The sequence below is a fragment of the Rattus norvegicus genome, chromosome 7, assembly GCF_036323735.1.
Source record: "Rattus norvegicus strain BN/NHsdMcwi chromosome 7, GRCr8, whole genome shotgun sequence".
NCBI lineage: Eukaryota > Metazoa > Chordata > Mammalia > Rodentia > Muridae > Rattus > Rattus norvegicus.
The window spans coordinates 58,199,999-58,218,710 of NC_086025.1; the positions used below are offsets into that span (position 1 = coordinate 58,199,999).

General features: G+C 42.7%; 1 protein-coding gene across 4 annotated transcripts in view; it reads right to left on the minus strand.

Annotated features, from left to right (window-relative positions):
* The window catches only part of Msrb3 (methionine sulfoxide reductase B3), a 122,633-nt gene that overhangs the window by 11,172 nt on the left and 92,749 nt on the right, over positions 1 to 18,712 (minus strand). The window lies entirely within an intron of this gene.

Sequence of the window (18,712 nt, forward strand, 5' to 3'; positions counted from 1 at the left end):
TGGTTAAGGAAAAAGGGACGGCTAGCCTATTTCTTTCCTGGTCTAAAGTGTATCTGGCACAGAGCATGTATCTTATAAGTGAAAGTCTTGCTCACTTCCTAGAAAAAGTTCAGAGAGGGCCATGTCCAGGCGTTTATAGACAGACTTCTTTCTCAAATAGCATCTTTCCCTCCCATTTTCATAAATTCTAGTCTTTTTCTTTTAAATCGAGACCTCAGAAACTCTTGGTGAGCAGAGCATACAGTTTGGTTTGCTTGTTTTTGTTTTTGCAACATTTCTTCCAAAGATGTGTGGAGGTTCTGAAGTCTGGGCTCCCAGATGCTGACAGAGGTAAGAAGCTACTGAATTGCTGGCCTAACTTCTGCTTTCTTTTTCAGAGACCATTTGTTCCTGAAGAAAGGAAGAGGTGCTCTAAAGGAGGTGCTTCCCACTAAGGCACACACTGAAAGAAAACTACAGTAGGCAACTCCAAGAATACGGATTTCCAGTTTCAAACAAATTAGCTTCTGCCAAATGTTTCTAAGAAGCTTGGCCAAACTCTCATGACCCCAACTCCACGAGTCGAGGTTTTCCAGGCATCGATCCACTAGCTGCATGAGCAAACACACTTCCAGTTCCTCCATGCGAACTCAGACTGCAGCTACCCTCCAGGAAACCTCAGCTCTACCATCTCACATGTCATTCTTCCGAGACTCGCTACTAAAAGTCACCCATGACTCACCAAGCTTTAAACTCTAAAAAGACCTTGTAGATCGGCTGCACCATTTTGGTTTGCAATGACTGCTTCTCACGTTTGGGTGTTCTCTGTTAAACCACAGAAGCGCCAGTTGCTAGCGAGGATAAAGTTTCAGGGTGATACTTAAGGACATTGATACTTAAGGACATGGCGCCATTTATCTAGAAAATGGAAGAAAATACTGCATATTGTCCTTTCAACCTTTCCATGGCATAACACACCTGAGAGCAGCTTAAAGCAGTTAATGCCAGGTTGGGTGTGTGTGTGTGTAATGCTTGGGACTTGACTCAGTGGAACCAAGGTAGAAGGACGAGACTCTGCATTTTCCTATTTCTAAGTTAGGAATGGAGACATGGATCTTGCTCCTCCTCTATGCTGTGTTGCATTTTATACTGCCTCACCTTCTCTGTTTCTCTGATTCTAAGATTCGCTGGCTTTTCTCTGTGCTTTCCTCCTGGTTGATAAGGCCCTGAAGACAGCCAACCTCACCGCCTCACAATGGCACAGCTCAGACAGCATGGATGGTCACCACCCTAATTTCCAGGAAGCATTAAGCAAGGGGGTGAATAATTGAAGCCCATCACATAGCCCTATAATAAAAAGAACATGCACACACACATACACACACACACACACACACACACACTACACACACACAGCATGCACACGTGCACACACACACACTACACACACTTAAACACACACTTAAACACACACTGCACACACAAACACACACACTATGCACACGTGCACACACTACACACACACTTAAACACACACTACACACATACCACACACACGTGCACACACACTACATACACATACTACATACACACACACCATGCACACACATATGCACACATACACACCACACACATCTCTCACACACACACACCTCACACATCTCTCACACACACACACCTCACACACACCTCTCACACACCTCACACACACATACACACACCACACACACACTACACACACACACTATACACACACCTTGCACATACATATGCACACATACACACCACACGCGCATGCACCCACAAACACATACACTACACACACACCTTGAGCACACATACACCACACACACACACACACACACACACACACACACACACACACACTCCTTTCTAAGACTAGTTCAGTCACTGTGGATAAGGCTAAGCTCTCGGCATAGATGGGGATTGTTTATTTCATTATGCACATGGGGTATCAGAGACACACAGAACATTTAGGTCAAGCATTCAATGGGACTGTAGGGGAGAGAACAGAGGACACAGAAGATGTAGGCAGGAGAACCAAAGCTAGAACCTCAGCTAGAACCAAAGCTAGAACTCCCTCAGTCTCACATTCTGTGATTCCTCTCTAAAGTGCTGAGAGCTCTTTCATACTGGGACAGAGATCCTGTTTTTACAAAATTGCTTTAGTGTCCTGTGTGAATGAGTTGACTTCGCCTCTGAAGCACATTGAATGAATGAGTGAGTGAATGATAAATACTAATTGTTTTATAGTGACCAACCTATTCAAAGGGGAAAATCCAAAAGTCACAATGTGAGTGCATCTAGAGACTATATACATTATTCATTTCATTCATTCATTCATTCATTCATTCATTCAAAACACCACAAAGACAAAGCAACTGAGGAAACTTAATTTTTAAATCTGAGTATCTCAGTTCAAATGATCTAGTTGGCCATAAAGATATGCATTTTGTCGACCTGAACTAAATGTTCAAAGAAATTTCTGGAAGACCATATTCAAGAACAGAGCATCTCGAGGAGGGTAGAATGGTGTGAAGCTGCTCAAAGAAACAATGGCCAACTAGTCTATTTGGTGTCTATGCTATTTACATCGGAGGAGACACTAAAAAACATTCATACAGACATTTCAATTCTCCTCTAACTTACAGCGCCCTTGGGCACTGTAGGAAAAAGACAGCTGCAAAAAAAAAAAAAAAAAACCCAAAAAACAAAAAACAAATGCTCAGTATGTCATTCAAACCTTAATCAGGGAGAGCGACAAAAGAAACAATTCCCCATGACAGATGGCATTTATAAAGAGGACAGTGGCCACCACCGCCACTGGTGACATTAACAAAGGAGGCTACCGGTTGTGTTGTATGTCTCAGGGAAGTGAATTGCAACAGAAAGTGAATCCACAGGAAAGGTAAGTCCTTCACGACAATCAAGCTAAGAAGGACTGTTGCCCGGGAATAAATCGTCCTATGACAGGGAGCCCGCAGCGATGACAGCTCTTTGAAAGCGGAATTCCCTCCTCATGTGTAAGTATTTAAAGGAGGAACTCTTCAGTACTGTAAAAATCCTCAAAGGAAACCCTGCCCCCACTGCTAATAACGAGAGGAGTGCTTCAAAGGGCGATAGGCAAAGGCTGAAGCAATCTGCGTCTTGTTGAGAAAATTATCTTGAGCTGAGGGGTTGGGGGGAGGTGTGTTTATGTCAGTCTTGACATTAAAGAAAGATCATCTATCCTCCTTCTCTCTGGGCTTTTCCTTCTGGTCTCCTCACCCAACTAAACATCACTTGTTTTGGATGCGTTCCATGCGCTTTTTAAAAAGAAAGTCACGTGAAAACCTGCATAAACACTGGGCTCTCTCCGCCTCCCTAGCACGCCCCTTTGTTTCTATTTGATGAGGTTGGATTCCGATCTCTTATCATTTCGTTTCAAAGAACATAAACCATGCTTTTTTCAGATCTTGAACTGCCTAGTATCGAGATTTGTCTTATTTTTAATACATACATTCTCCCTTGGAGGGATTCTCACCTCAAGATAGCAAATCAAGCCAGAGGCTACAAGGGAGACAGACAACTCAGCGTGTACCAGTTCTGCCCTGACGCCGTTCAACCATCGGGCCAGATTATCTGCAGTTGTGTCTTAACACTTCTTGTATAGTAAGGAGCGAGTTCAGGATTTGCTCATTGGCATCTCTGACCCAAAGCAAATGATCTGAATTATTACCACTAAGTTGTCCCTTGGTGCTTGCTGTAGTGCTACAGTAGGTTGTTCTTAAATTACAATAAAACGAATTATTCTTACTCACAATGCAATTGATATAGCTGTTCCAAGGCTACTCCACCTTCAACCAAGCAGTGGCCTGGTGTTCCTCAAATAGTGTGGATAAAGTTTAGAAGATTCACTTTAATTTCCTACGAAATTCCTTTTCAGCTCCCTGGTCCTATTGCTCCCTCTTTCCTTTCAAAAAGTTTAAAAAAAAATGAAACAAATGTTGAAATTAGCAATAGGTTATAAATAAGCCAGATGCTAGTCCATCTGTACAGTGTCGGCAAAGTGTGACCCCCTCATTCTCCATCATCAAGAAGGGTGATACATGATATCTACCTCCCTGCCTTCTTCCTCTACTCCTAAATCAGAGTTGCAAATCCCAGTAAGGTGGCTACATGATCAGTCGGTAAACAACAGTAGAAACTTGAACAAAAATCTACTGGATTGACAGGTGATTCCAAAAATGTTATCTGAAGGTAGACTTAAGTTCGGGCACAGTTGGGCGTGGGCGATGTTTACTAGTGACAAGTACATCTGAGCACAGTTTTGGATGAAGATATGTATGTTTTAGGGTACACGAGGTCTCGCAGCTCTCTAATTCCAAATATCTCAAATTTTGTTAAGTTTTGTTAAGTTTTCTGAACCTGTTCACCTCCCTGACCAGGGTTTGCCTGCTTAGCTGTACCAAGACAAATAACACTCTCAGGAAGGCCTCCAGCTGACAGTTGTCTGAGGCTTAGATCCCTAATCCTTGCCAAATTATTCATGAGAGTTGACATTTCCAGTGTAACTTTTATCTCATTTTTTAAAAAAAAAGGTTGACTCTCAACTCTCCTTCAAAGACCCCATTTGGTTACAGTCTAGTCTTCCGTAAGTTTTAGTAATCAACCAAACAGATCCTTGTAGCAGAAAATCACACAATGCAGATGGCTCATCAGGAAAAGTTTCCTTTCAATCCCCTACCTCCCTACAGGCAGCCATGATTTATAGTTTTCTTGCTTAATTCCTTTTTAAAAATGGTTTACTCCAGTTATCTCTTGACTTGCGCACTTTAAACCTGTGCTGCTCAGTACAGTAGTTTGGAACTACCAACCGTTTGGAGACAGCCACCTGCCGAGTCCTCAACACTCAGACATTCAACACAAACACACAGAACATCCCTCCCCGACCCTCGCGGTTTTTACAATGAGGAAGACTTGGGCCACTGGAGAACACAGTTCTATGGATGGCACAGACACATAGGACACTCTTACCATGATTTCCACAGTACCGCAGGCTAGATAAGTAGATATCACTACTTTAGATGGTTTGAGCTGATTCCTTGGATGAAAGATGGACATTTCTTATTCCATCTTCACTAACCCTCCCATTTCCAAGTTTTTATGTTTATGCTAATTTCCTTTTAAAAATCTCACTTGGTGATGGCAGCCTCCGAAACCACAATACAAGCTCAATAACATCAGAAAAAAAATTTTTTGGACACTAAATTTTCAACCACCCAGCACAGTGCCTGATGACACAAATAGTAGCCCAAAACACCAGGTGCTAAGGAAGGAAGGAATGTAGGAATGACTGATTTCCCACCCTGTGAGAAGATCCTCAGTCTACATGGTGTGAAGACAGTTTTCTACAGACCCCTCCCACACTCCTTCCTCCACGAACATCTGGATCCATAGACAACACGCACTACTAAAACCACTGAACGTTTACAGAAGTGACGCCACAGCATGGCTGTCTTTCAATGACTCATTCTTCTTGATATTCTTTGTCTTTGGAGTTCGTTAACACTGTCATCTAAGTTCAGAAACACAAAAGCTTTCAAATACCTCTGAGAATATAGACAAGAGGGTTGGTTCATCTTAAATTTTCTGTAATTTTCTAAAATATGTTTTTCCAGGGCAACTGTCATTCTGGTTTTATTAATTCCAGCTCTTGGTTCCATTCTCACACCACTAGAGAGCCTTGATCCCCGTGTCTCTTTAAGAATGGAGGCTGGCTAAATTGTCCCACCTGCCTGACATAGGCGCTTCTGTTATTAGGCATAATGTGGGCTTGTTCCTTGAGTGGCTCTTATCTCTGAGTAGAAAGGCTGCTGACAGACAAGGGTTTATTCTGAGGTTTCTTAAATACCTAAAAGGGGAATAGTTGATACCACAGGACCAGAAACTCAACAGCAGCACCAATTCACTGACAGCCTGCTTAGTGATATCTTAAGAGAACAGTATTCCAGGACCGTTTTCATGTAGAGAATTGATGATCTGTCCTTTCAAATATGAAAGTGAGGAAGATGTAAAACCGGGCTACCTATCCTTTAGGCTTCTATTCTCCCCCACCCCATCCTTTTGCTCTTGCCAGTCCTGAGCTCTGAGCTTCTTTGTTATTCTGCTGGGCATCAGCAGTTGCACATAGTCTGGGATACAGTGTTTTAAAAGCAGGGATGTTTGCTATATACATTTCCATTCTTTTTCTTTTCCGAGAAAGATTACTTAGACTTCCCTGTGTGCCCAACTCCAGGACTCTACAGTGGACAGTGCTCTTCTTGCTTACTTCTTTTCTGACCCTAATTTTAGAAGTTTTTTTTTTGTTGTTTTTTTGTTTGGTTTTTGGGGGCATTTTTTTTTTTTTTTTTGCAGAGGGAAAAAATAACTGTATCCTATTCTACATACCTTGTGCAAGAAAATAAAGTTGCATATTTCAGCCACAATTTTCTGTTAAGAAGCAGCAGATTTAAGGTTTCAATTTTTTTTTTCTTCCAACCGGAAGGATGTTTTTATCTTAATGAAAAACAAATACTAAAGTCAGCCCTGAGTTCCTAGCTTGATGGAAAGTGTTTGCCTAGTGTGTGTTTGTGTGTGGGGGGGTGTTGGGGGTTGGGGCAGCTCTGGGTTAGATTCTCAGCAATGTAAAACTAAATGCACAAAATAAACAAAAGTCAGTATTATGTTAAGCAGCTTTAATTGGCTTAGACTCAGCCCTGTGGCTGAGAACTGACTGTGAACTAAGTACTTAAGCACTCGGAAAGAGTCTGTGTCACCAGCTCAGTTAGAATTCAGTTTAGAATCAGAATTTAAATTGAATCAGTTCCATTCAGACTGATTCTGCAAAAGACATTTCTCACACAACTTTTCAAGTTGACGTTTCTAACAGTGTTTGAGAACTTGATGTTGCAAATATAAGAACAAGAAGCCCCTACTCCCATGTGAGGACCACAGGATTTCATCTCTACGAACAAGACCTCTCTCAAGAAGCAAAAGTCAAAGGATCAAAGGTAATCACTGGGAAAACAGAGCAATGGCTTTGGGCAAACATTTCTATATAGTGTGTCTAGTTTTATTCTGTGGCTCCTGAAAAATAAAAAGGTAGCTAGAATATACCTTTAAAAATATTTGATTTTATTTTCTTGTAGGAATATGTACCAGAATGAGGCATCAGATGCAGATTTCCTGGAGCTGGGGTTACAGACAGCTGCGAGCTGTCAGTGTGGATGCTGAGAACTGAACCCCTGTCCTTGGCAAGGGTGGCAAGTGCTCTTAACTACTGAGCCATCTCTTCAACCCCAGTCTGACTGCCTTTTAAATGCTGTATTCTAGGGGCTCTCTGTTATGAGAATGTGGGGTCTGCTTATAGGCTTTATAGGCTACTAACATGATCATATTTGTCCTTTTAAAAAGATGGTTCTAGAAACATGGCAAAGCCAAACAAACAAAACAAAAAACAAACAAACTTTAAGAGGGGTTGTGAAATTAGGAGTGTTGGAAGGTTCTACACCGGAACAGAATCCAAGATGTTCTAAATCAGTGGTTCTCAACCTGCCCAATGCTACGACCTTTTAATACAGTTCCTCATGATGTAGTGATCTCAACCATGAAATTATCTGTTGGTATGTCAAAATTGTAAGTTTGCTACTTATAGGAATCACAGTGTAAATATTTTTGGTAAAAGAAGTTCATCCAAGGGGTCCTGACCCACAGGTTGAGAACCACTGTTCTAAATGAATTCTTTTTTTTTTTTTTTTTTTTTTTTTTTTTTTTTTTTTTTTTTTTGTGATTGTGATAAATTTGGCAAGATGGAGGAACAAAACCAGCCTGCAGTCTGGCCTGGATCACAGCTGACACACGCTTTCAGTGCAAAGCACAGCATCAGTGTCTTAAGGAAGGCAGAGTGATATGTGCATGAGAGTGAAGACTAAGCCAGAGGTAGAGATTTGAAGGTCATCGGAACATAAATGTGCACTACGGGTGAGGACACAAAGGAGGTGAGCATACGGAGCGGCAGGCTAGGCATGTATTTAAATTTGGCATAAGAATGAGTTAGCAGTAGAAAATAAAGAGTGCTTCACGAATTAGGAAGGCGAGAGAGAAGCAGCTCAGAGTTCAAAAAGGAAGCGGCTAAGGTTAAAGGCCCAGGGCAGAGACAGCATCGACAGGAAGTCAGAGGACACGGAACGCTGAGGGATCTGAAGTGACAGGAAACAAATCCTCTTCCTTCTGGCAGAGGGCAGGCAGAAGGAAGATGTGGCAGGGGACAGGGAGGGCATGTGACCTCTGTGTTATCTGGATTCTGGCTCCTCCCACTCTTCCCGTCTCTGTTTTCTAAAGCACGTTCAAGCAACAATGTTACTTTCCCTAAAATTTCTAAATAAAAATGAATATGAGATATGAAGGTATTATAAATTGCTTTTTTAAAAAAGCACTATTCAAAAGCTCCTAAAGATTCTAAACAGAAGTAATATTTTAAAAGGCTTAAAGAGAACTTTAATTTTGTATTTTATTTTGTGTTTTGTGTTATTCCTAGTATATTGTGGTCTACTGAGCAAAGTGTGATGGGTGGGATGTTGTAAAAGACTGTTGTAATGTGTTTTGCTTTTGATGCAGAGTAGGCAAAAATAAATACAGCTGAAGAAATGACTCCGGGAGACTAAACTGCAGGTCTTGTCCACACTGAACATGCTCGGAGAACCCAGGATGTTTACTTCAAACAATGTCTCACGGCTAGTAATTACTTACCTGTATGAATAATTTAAAATTAGTGATGCTTTAAGCACCAAGAGGACATGGCTGCTTTGTTTACTGGTATTTTTTTTTAAATAAGTAACCTATAGAGATCTTTCTTGAGTGAATCAAATAATAAAGAAAACATTTCTGCTTTCAGCAAAATTCAACCCAATGAAAGGCAATAAATCCCTACTTGTGGTAGTAAAAATTACAGAGAAAGAAAGAATAATGGTGTTTCCCAGGATCCAAGGGAAGTGGGAAAGAACTATTATTTCACGGTTTGGAGTTTGCACTTTATAAGGTGAAAGGTTACGGATGGAACTGAATGGTGGTTTCACCATTAATTTATCTCATGCCCTGAACTACACACCCAAAAATGTTCTACGAAAAATTCTATTATATTTTGCCATAATAAAAAATATCCGCGTGTGTGCACTTGTGTGTGTGCTTGTGTAGGACCAGAAGTCAATTGTGGGTACTGTTCTTCAGGTACCTTCCACCTCTTTTTATGAGACGGACACTTGTTTCAGGTTCACCAAACATGAGACTGTGCTTGGTGGGCCAGCAGGCCCAAGAGATCAGCCCAGCTCCTGGGTGACAAGTGTGAGCCATCTTTATGTGCCATGAACCATCGGAGTCCATGGACGAAGGTTCTCATCAGGAACCAAGCCAGCGTCTAAACCAGGGCTGGGTTTCCCAAACTCCCAACTGGAGGAAATAGATACTATTCTTTTAAGCAAGAACGAGAAGAGGGGAAGAAAAGGAAGGGTGCACCGAGTAGAGGAAGATACAGGAGGGAGGGGAGAGGAAGAAAAGGAAAAGGAACATTTGGATGCTTCTGTTACTGGACCAATTGAAGAAACAGGGAGAAATAAGCAAATAAATTCTATTTCCTTAGGCAACTTTTAATAAATAACAATTAAATGTGAGTTATTTTTCCTATCAAAAAGAATGCATTTTTTTCAGGGCATGCTCGTTAATAAATTTAGATGTAAAATAATGGAGCCTCATCACTGCAAACATTTCGGTCTATTTAAGGACACCAGAGCCACAGACTGTTGAAAACACTGAGGTGTCCTCTGGGCCGTGTAAACATCTGGTATCTATTCTCTGTAGAGATTAATAATGGAGCTGTACTGCACCAGGTTTCACACTAATTCCTTTGAGCCCTGTACTGCATTTTTAAATGGTTCCAAACACACACAGTCTCTAATTGGTGTGGATTTTGTCCACCATCACGAGCTGTCTCTAGGTCCTAAGCAAGAATTGACAGGGGCCGTCTTCCCTATTTCCCTTAGTGAAGGCAGCTATGAATAATACTGTTTTTCCAAGCTCAATAAAATTATCAAACTAAAACAAACCGTTTCAACAAAAGGACTGGAGGTGGAGACTTTGTTTTCCCTAGCCAACGACTGCCCCTTGTTTCTTTAAACCACAGTCGGTGTTTTAAAAGATGCGTCTCGCATCAGCTTGAAGACTCTTAGCACCAAGGGACCGGAGCAACACCAAATGCCATGGCCCGACCTCAGCCATAATTCCTAAGTGCCATTAAAAAATGTCTTTCAAACTGGGTTTAAATTTAGTGTTGACCCAGTAACCTTGATTCCTCAACACATTCAACGCTAGATGATTATTTTATGTTGGTTCCAAAAGCTCTTCAGTCCAGTGAGGTGTCCACTGGGAAGTTCCAAAAGGACTTTGCAGTTTGCTTAGAATTTATTAGCTACAGCAGACAGGAAGGTGGCGATGTGGGCTGTTTTCTGGGTGAAGATTATTTACTGTGCTCAACTGACCTTAGAAATACCACAAGAGATAAAAACAGGGAAATTCAAAGAAACGCAGATTCTATTCCTAGCAGCATGCACTTTATACCGAATGGAAGAAAACAATGCTCCCACCACATGCTGTCCTGGTTCACACCACACGCTCCAGAGCATCACCAGACAGTGCCAAGCCAGAACTTACATCCTTCAGCATGGTACCCATCAACATTTCCACAGTAATTCCTTGTCTAAATGCCTGGACCTGACAGAAATGTTAAAACTGTATTTTTTTTCCTTTAAAATGCAGTTTGAGTATCAAAATTCTTTTACTCATCTCAAATGTCTCCTGATGTTTTGCCTTAACTGGTCTTTCCAAACATGAAGTTGGCTTTTGATCTTTAGTTTACTATAGAAGCTCAAATACTACAACTTCAAATAAAGTCTTGTTGTTTTCACAAATACTGTCTGATCCTTTATAATCAGCACTGATTCTTCCTGTGTGAAGACAAACTTAACTATTACTTACGTGTCTGATAACCCATCTTGAGAAGAAAAAAATTGACAGAACAGACTGCACAGAAAAGCTTTTAAAAATAAAAATGTAGAATAAACTAATTTTCTCATGAGTTCTTTTTTGCATGACAAAATACATCCTGCCTTTGCAGCAGACACGTGGCAAAATTGAAGCAATTTGTCAAAACGCTAAGCATTTCCTAATATATAAAAAATGTAATATTTACATCAAAAAGGCAGGGAGAAGGCGAGGACAGTAGTTCATTTGTTCAAGGTCTGGCCACACAGGCAAGAGGACCTGAGGTTGGATTCCCTCCACTCATGTAAGACACCAGGTGTGTGGCAGCACATGCCTGCAGTCCCAGGGCCAGGAACATGGAGGATGGGAGATCCATGAACATGAGCCACTAGTTTAGTCTAGCTGAACTACTGAGCCCTGTGCTCAGTTAGAGAACCGGTCTCAGAGAAAAACAATGGAAGGTGACTGAAGAAGAGACCTAGCACTAACCTCAAGCCACTACCTGCATGCTAACACACACACACACACACACACACACACACACACACACACACGGTTGGGGGAGGAAGAAACCTATGTCCCATTAAGACATAGTTTCACAACATTTTGAAACTCTTCAGGGAAATAATTTGCTAACATGGAATTCTCTATTTATCTGCTGTGTGCACATGCATGTGAATATGTGTGTATGTGTGTGTATGTGTGTATGGGTGTGTGTATGTGTGTATACATGTGTTTGAGTGTATGTGTGCATGTGTGTATGTGTATGTGACTGTGTGTATGTGTGTGAGAGTATATGTATGAGTGTGTATATGTGTGTATACATGTGTATGTAAATGTGTATGAGTGTGTATATGTGTATACATGTGTATATATGTATATATGAGTGCATGTATGTATGTATATGTGTGTATATATATGTGTATTGGTATGTGTGTATGTGTGTGTATGTGTATATATATGTGTGTGAGTATGTGAGTGTGTGTGTGTGTTTCCCAAAAGCTATCCCTTTCTCCTATGTCATATTCTCCGTGTCTCCTATTTGCCTTCCCTCAATTTAAATATAAAGTTTATATAGTTGCTTTCCTGCCAAAATATTCCAAGCTCCAAAATTGGGCATGTCATGGAATAATTCTTGACGGGATGGATGAATTTCCTACAGAACCCATTACTCCAGAAAGCTGAGATTTCAGGATTCAATCTCAAACTTGCTTTATATTTAAAATACACAGAGTATGTCTACTGTCAGTAGAGTTAATTCTAGAACATCCACCACTTACCAATATTTGTTAACCCTTCTGGCACCTGAAGACAAGACACATCCCTTTTTCTTAGTTCCAAACTCTTATCAGCGTTATACTGGGCATCAGAGACCCATGTGACACCCCTCAAGTGTACCTTTGGGGACCTCAGGCAGCCTACATCAAGATCCAGGCGTACAAGTGGCTCTGGCAATTTGAAAGTTGGAATGGTTTTAGTTTTGACCATCGACAATAATTGAAAGCTTTAAAGTAGAATGTTCACATGAAGAGCTAAAGCCCATCAGACAGGCTGATCTAAAGGGTAGCAATGCAGACACTTGGGGTAGCACTGGAGCCTGGACTGGCTACTTCTGTGTTTCACTGGGCTGGGGCTCCTAGCTTCTAAAAGAAAGCAGGCTGGGCAAGCCATGGGGAACAAGCCAGTAAGCAGCACTCCTCCAAGGCTTCTGCATCAGCTCCTGCCTCCAGGTTCCTGCCTTGTTTGAGTTCCTGTCCGGATTCCTTCAATAGTGAACAGAAATATGAATGTGTAGGCCAAATGAACTCTTTCCTCCCCATAGTCATGGTGGTTCACTGCAGCAATAAAAACCCTAACTAAAGCCTCAAGACCCAGCAGGGGAAATTTTCATGAAGATCTAACCATCCCCCAAATATGTTCCACACCTAAAAGTCCAATATGTCATTTTGGCAGCTATGGGGTGATGTTCAAGCTTCCCTGCAGCAAAGTATAGGACGTGGCACATGGCATTAGTGGATACTAGAAAAACCTGTGTCTCTCTTGTGGTTTCTTTGGCACAGGGCCTCACTATGGAGCCCTTACTGATCTGGAACTTGCTAGTTAGGACAGACTAGCCTCTCCACCACAGGCATCCACTTCTCTCTGCATCCCAAGAGCTGAGAAGAGAGGTGCGTGTTGCTATATCTAGGTAAACATTTGCTGGGATGGAAGCCAAACTGACCAGAAGTAAATATTAACAACAACAACAAAAGACGTCAGGACAAGGAGTGAAAACCCTGAAGGGTGAACAGAACTGAGTCATGTGGTACACATGTACAGGAATCTCATAACGACACCCCTTACCTTGTACTGTACCACGGATCTATGCAATTTAGAAAAAAATAAAAATTCAAATAAAACCGCTTCATGCACTTTAAATATACAGTGTATACAATAAAAATCCTGGAACTTTAGTGTTAAATTCTCTTTTGAAAAGAACTGCTCTCCAGGCCTGGCAACACACACCTACAATACTAGGGCTTGGTAGACTAAACTGGAGAAGTCTATAGTTCCAGGCCAGCCTGGGGTACAGAGTAGGTAAAACCATAAATAAACAAAATCCATAAAAACTGCCTAAGAGTGGCTGTAAAAATTACAAAATAATTTTCAGGGACTATCTCTACAAATTTTTTTAAATACAGTCTTTAAAATGTTTGTATGTGTAAGTATGTATGTGTGTGAGTGTGTGTGTGTATGTCTGTGTCTATGTGTGTGTGTGTTTGTGTGTGTGTATCTTTGTGTGTGTGTGTATCTTTGTGTGTGTATCTGTGTGTGAGTGTATGTGTGAGTGTGTGTGTGTGAGTGTGTGTGTTTATGTGTGTGAGTGTGTGTATGATTGTGTATCTGTGTGTGAGTGTGTGTGTTTATGTGTGTGTTTGTGTGTGTGAGTGTGTATGAGTGTGTATCTGTGTGTGAGTGTGTGTGTGAGTGTGTATGAGTGTGTATCTGTGTGTGTGAGTGTGCGTGTATCTGTGTGTGAGTGTGAGTGTGTGAGTTAGTGTGTGAGTGAGTGTGTCTGTATGTGTGTGTGTGAGTGTGTGTGCGCCCACATGCACATGCCATGGATAGCTTGTAGGAACCACTTTTCTTGCTACCATGTGGGTCCTAGGAATCAAGGTCAGGCCACTAGGCTTGGTAGCAAATCTCTTTGTTGAGCCATTTATCAGCCCTTCCACACACTGAGAGCTACAGCAGTTCAGAAGCTGGGCAACAGTACATATTAGTAATGGTGACCATCTTAATACCACAGTGGTTTTTTTTTTTTTTTTTTTTTTTGGAGAAAATTCACTTCTCAAGCATTTATATTCCCATGTCACTAAATGACAATATATAGTGTCATTTACTTAGTAGCATTTTTTTTTTTTTGGTTCTTTTTTTCGGAGCTGGGGACCGAACCCAGGGCCTTGCGCTTCCTAGGCAAGCGCTCTACCACTGAGCTAAATCCCCAACCCCACTTAGTAGCATTTTATAAGAACATAAAAGGTCTCTGATTTTCTCTTAGTTAGTTATCAGAATTTTCTGAAAACTTTGGTCAGCATTCAATTCACACCACAGACACTGGGGATTTAAAAAAAATTGCAGGCTTAGTCACACAGTATAAGGGTGACAAAAATTGTGGTCTTAAACACGGTGTGAAAATGAGTTTAATTATATTCCCCACCCTGGAAAACTTCCTTAGGAAAACTTTTACCAAACGTTTATGCTACATATGTATAAGTTTTTAAAAATAATCTTCAGCTGAAGAGTGAACCAAGAGAAAAGAGAAAAGCTCTTTGATCTTTAGGGTTTTGTTTTGATTCATTTTTATTCGCAATGTTCCTTTCACATATTTTTATGCTGTCCAATTAATCTCAGCTTTTCACTCAGCTCCTAGAAGGAGCCCTTGGCTTCTGGCCTCTGAGACAGTGCAATGTTGTTACTTTTTAAATGCCTGGTTAATATGCCCCTGCTACTTTAAAGAAATCATACACACATTTATTAACCATATAGAAATGCGTAAATGTGAGTATAACAGACACACCTTATGTACAACCTTTCTCCTGTTTTCCCCCCTTGGCTATTTACCTCTCCCATAGGAAATCTATGTTAACAACCTAATAAGGGTTGTATTGCATTTTTGTCTCTGCTCTAAGAGCCACATAAAATCATAAATATCTACACGCAAATAAGCAGGAATGCTCTATCAATGCCTTAACATTCCACTGTGCAACTGTCTCCCAGCCACAGTGGCAACTTCGAATCTAATTCTTCCCACTTCGTGTAAAGAAGTGCAACAGACAGGGAACCATTTGGAATGAGGAAAGGGAGGAGGGGAAGTATGAGGGGAGGAGGGGAAGTGTACAGGGAGGAGGGGAAGTATGAGGGGAGGAGGGGGACTGTGAGGGGAGGAGGGGGACTGTGAGGGGAGGAGGAGAAGTGTACAGGGAGGGGGAGTGTGCAGGGAGGAGGGGGCGTGTACAGGGAGGAGGGGGAGTATGAGGGGAGGAGGGGAAGTGTAAGGGGAAGAGGGGAAGTGTGAGGGGAGGAAGGGAAATGTGAGGGGAGGAGGGGGACTGTGAAGGGAGGAGGGGGACTGTGAAGGGAGGAGGGGTACTGTGAGGGGAGGAGGGGAAGTGTACAGAGAGGGGGAGTGTACAGGAAGGAGGGGGAATGTACAGGGAGGAGGGGTAGTGTACAGGGAGGAGGGGGAGTGTACAGGGAGGAGGAAGAGTGTACAGGGAGGAGGGGGAGTGTACAGGGAGGGGGAGTGTACAGGGAGGAGGGGGAGTGTACAGGGAGGGGGGAGTGTACAGGGAGGAGGGGGAGTGTACAGGGAGGAGGGGGAGTGTACATGGAGGAGGGGGAGTGTACATGGAGGAGGGGGAGTGTACAGGGAGGAGGGGGAGTGTACAGGGAGGAGGGGGAGTGTACAGGGAGGAGGAGGAGTGTACAGGGAGGAGGGGGGAGTGTACAGGGAGGAGGGGGAGTGTACAGGGAGGAGGGGGAGTGTACAGGGAGGAGGGGGAGTGTACAGGGAGGAGGGGGGAGTGTACAGGGAGGAGGGGGAGTGTACAGGGAGGAGGGGGAGTGTACAGGGAGGAGGGGGGAGTGTACAGGGAGGAGGGGGAGTGTACAGGGAGGAGGGGGAGTGTACAGGGAGGAGGGGGAGTGTACATGGAGGAGGGGGAGTGTACAGGGAGGAGGGGGAGTGTACAGGGAGGAGGGGGAGTGTACAGGGAGGAGGAGGAGTGTACAGGGAGGAGGGGGGAGTGTACAGGGAGGAGGGGGAGTGTACAGGGAGGAGGGGGAGTGTACAGGGAGGAGGGGGAGTGTACAGGGAGGAGGGGGGAGTGTACAGGGAGGAGGGGGAGTGTACAGGGAGGAGGGGGAGTGTACAGGGAGGAGGGGGAGTGTACAGGGAGGAGGGGGAGTGTACAGGGAGGAGGGGGGAGTGTACAGGGAGGAGGGGGAGTGTACAGGGAGGAGGGGGAGTGTACAGGGAGGAGGGGGAGTGTACAGGGAGGAGGGGGAGTGTACAGGGAGGAGGGGGAGTGTACAGGGAGGAGGGGGAGTGTACAGGGAGGAGGGGGGAGTGTACAGGGAGGAGGGGGAGTGTACAGGGAGGAGGGGGAATGTACAGGGAGGAGGGGGAGTGTAAGGGGAGGGGCCAAGAGAGAATAATGAGGATGTGAATATAGTTGCATTGCACTATATACCAGAATTAACATCTTATACAGGGGCTTGAGGGATGCTCTGCGGTGAGGAGTGCTTGCTGCTCAGTCAGATAGACTAAGCTTGCTTCTCAGCACCCACACAGGTGCTTCACATCTGCCTGTAACTTCAGCTCCAGAGGATGCAACCCACTCTTTGAGCCTCTGTGGGTGCCTACATACATGTATACCTTGAGTGTGCGCACGCACACACATACAAACACACAAACGCACACACAAATAAATAACGAAAATTTTAAATGCTACACTGAAACCCATCATTCTATACAGCTAATAATTTATATAATTATTTTATATAATTAATAAATTTATATAATAATTTATATGACTGATAAATACTAATGAGAAGAAATGAATGAAAAACACAGTGAAGGCCCATCCTACAGTAACATCCTGGAACCACGGCTCTGCACGTAGACCTCCCTCCCCTGAGTGGGAAGTGTTTATAAAACTTCTCTATTCTTATAGCAGTGATGGCGCACGGCACCTTTACCCTCCTTCTCTGCTCTGCTGGGAATCAAACTCAAGGTCTTATCTACAGCCCCTTTGCTAGATTTTAGTGTAAGAGCATGTCACAAAGTTTATGTCATTTCCGTTGTCACTATTTTTAACACATATATTTCCCCTAGAACATTGTTATTTTCTTCTGCTTACACTGAACAATACTTTGTGGGCCCCATGCTTGTTCATTTCTCTCTCCCACAACAGTGAGTAAAGATACACATAGACCAGATACTGACATTATTACAAGCCTATGCTCTGTCTACACCAGGGGTTCTCACCCCATGGGCTGATCCTTCCACAGGAGTCACCTAACACCTTGGGAAAACACAGATATTTATATTACTATCCATAGCAGTACCAAATTTCAGTTATGGAGTAGCAACAAATATAATTTTATGGTTGGGGGTCACCACAACATGAAGAACTGTATTAAAGGATCGCAGCATTGAGATCCTAAGGTTGGGAACCACTGGTCTGTACTATATGGTACAGATTATATCTTATATGGTATACTATATTATATTATACAGAAACTAACATTGATGCACTGGTCTATGGGAAGCTGGGGACATAAACAATTTAACTTCACCTTGCCAGCTTGGTGACCAGGTACATGGGAAAATGAGTGGAGCCGGGCTTCAGTGTGCACCGTGGGGCATCCACCTCTGTGCGCTCTTCACAATGTCTGGCTAATGCTTTAAGTGCATCATCCAGTTCACATTTTTGGCCATTTTTTTCCTCATATGGTAATGTCTATGGTTGCTAGCTAGTATCTACTCAAAGAATTCAAACTCCTACCTCCTTTTGTGTGTAAAGGAAACTTGGGTCTCCCCACCTGTTTAGATCGCTGTGTACTTTTACAGCAGTAAAAGGATCTCCAAAACATTCCTGTAGACTAGGCTCTACCCCTCCCTTGCCAACTCTCCAATTGTAGAAATACTAGGTGGGTTCTAAAGATCCCATCCCACCTTATAACCAGCCACTGTGTCCTAGGGAGGAACAACAGCTCTTCCTGCATGCACCATCCACAAATTACGTACTACCTCACTTGCCTTGCAGAAACTCTCAAGGATGGATACGTACATACATACATATACACATACATACATACATACATACATATATACATACATATATATTCCTTGAATTGCTTCGAGATTTGGAAGAGTAAGGAAAAAACAACAACAACAACAACCAATGTGTTTTCACACCGCCATCATAGCCCAAGTTCTAACTCCCCCTCTCTAACTTATGGTTGTGATCAATTGGGTTTTATTTTGGTTTCTTTGCTTGTTTTTCCAAATAGGGCTTCTCTGTGTAGCCCTGGCTATCCTGATACTTGTTCTATAGACCAGTCTGGCTTCGAACTCACAGAGATCTGCCTGCCTCCGCCTCCCAAGTACTGG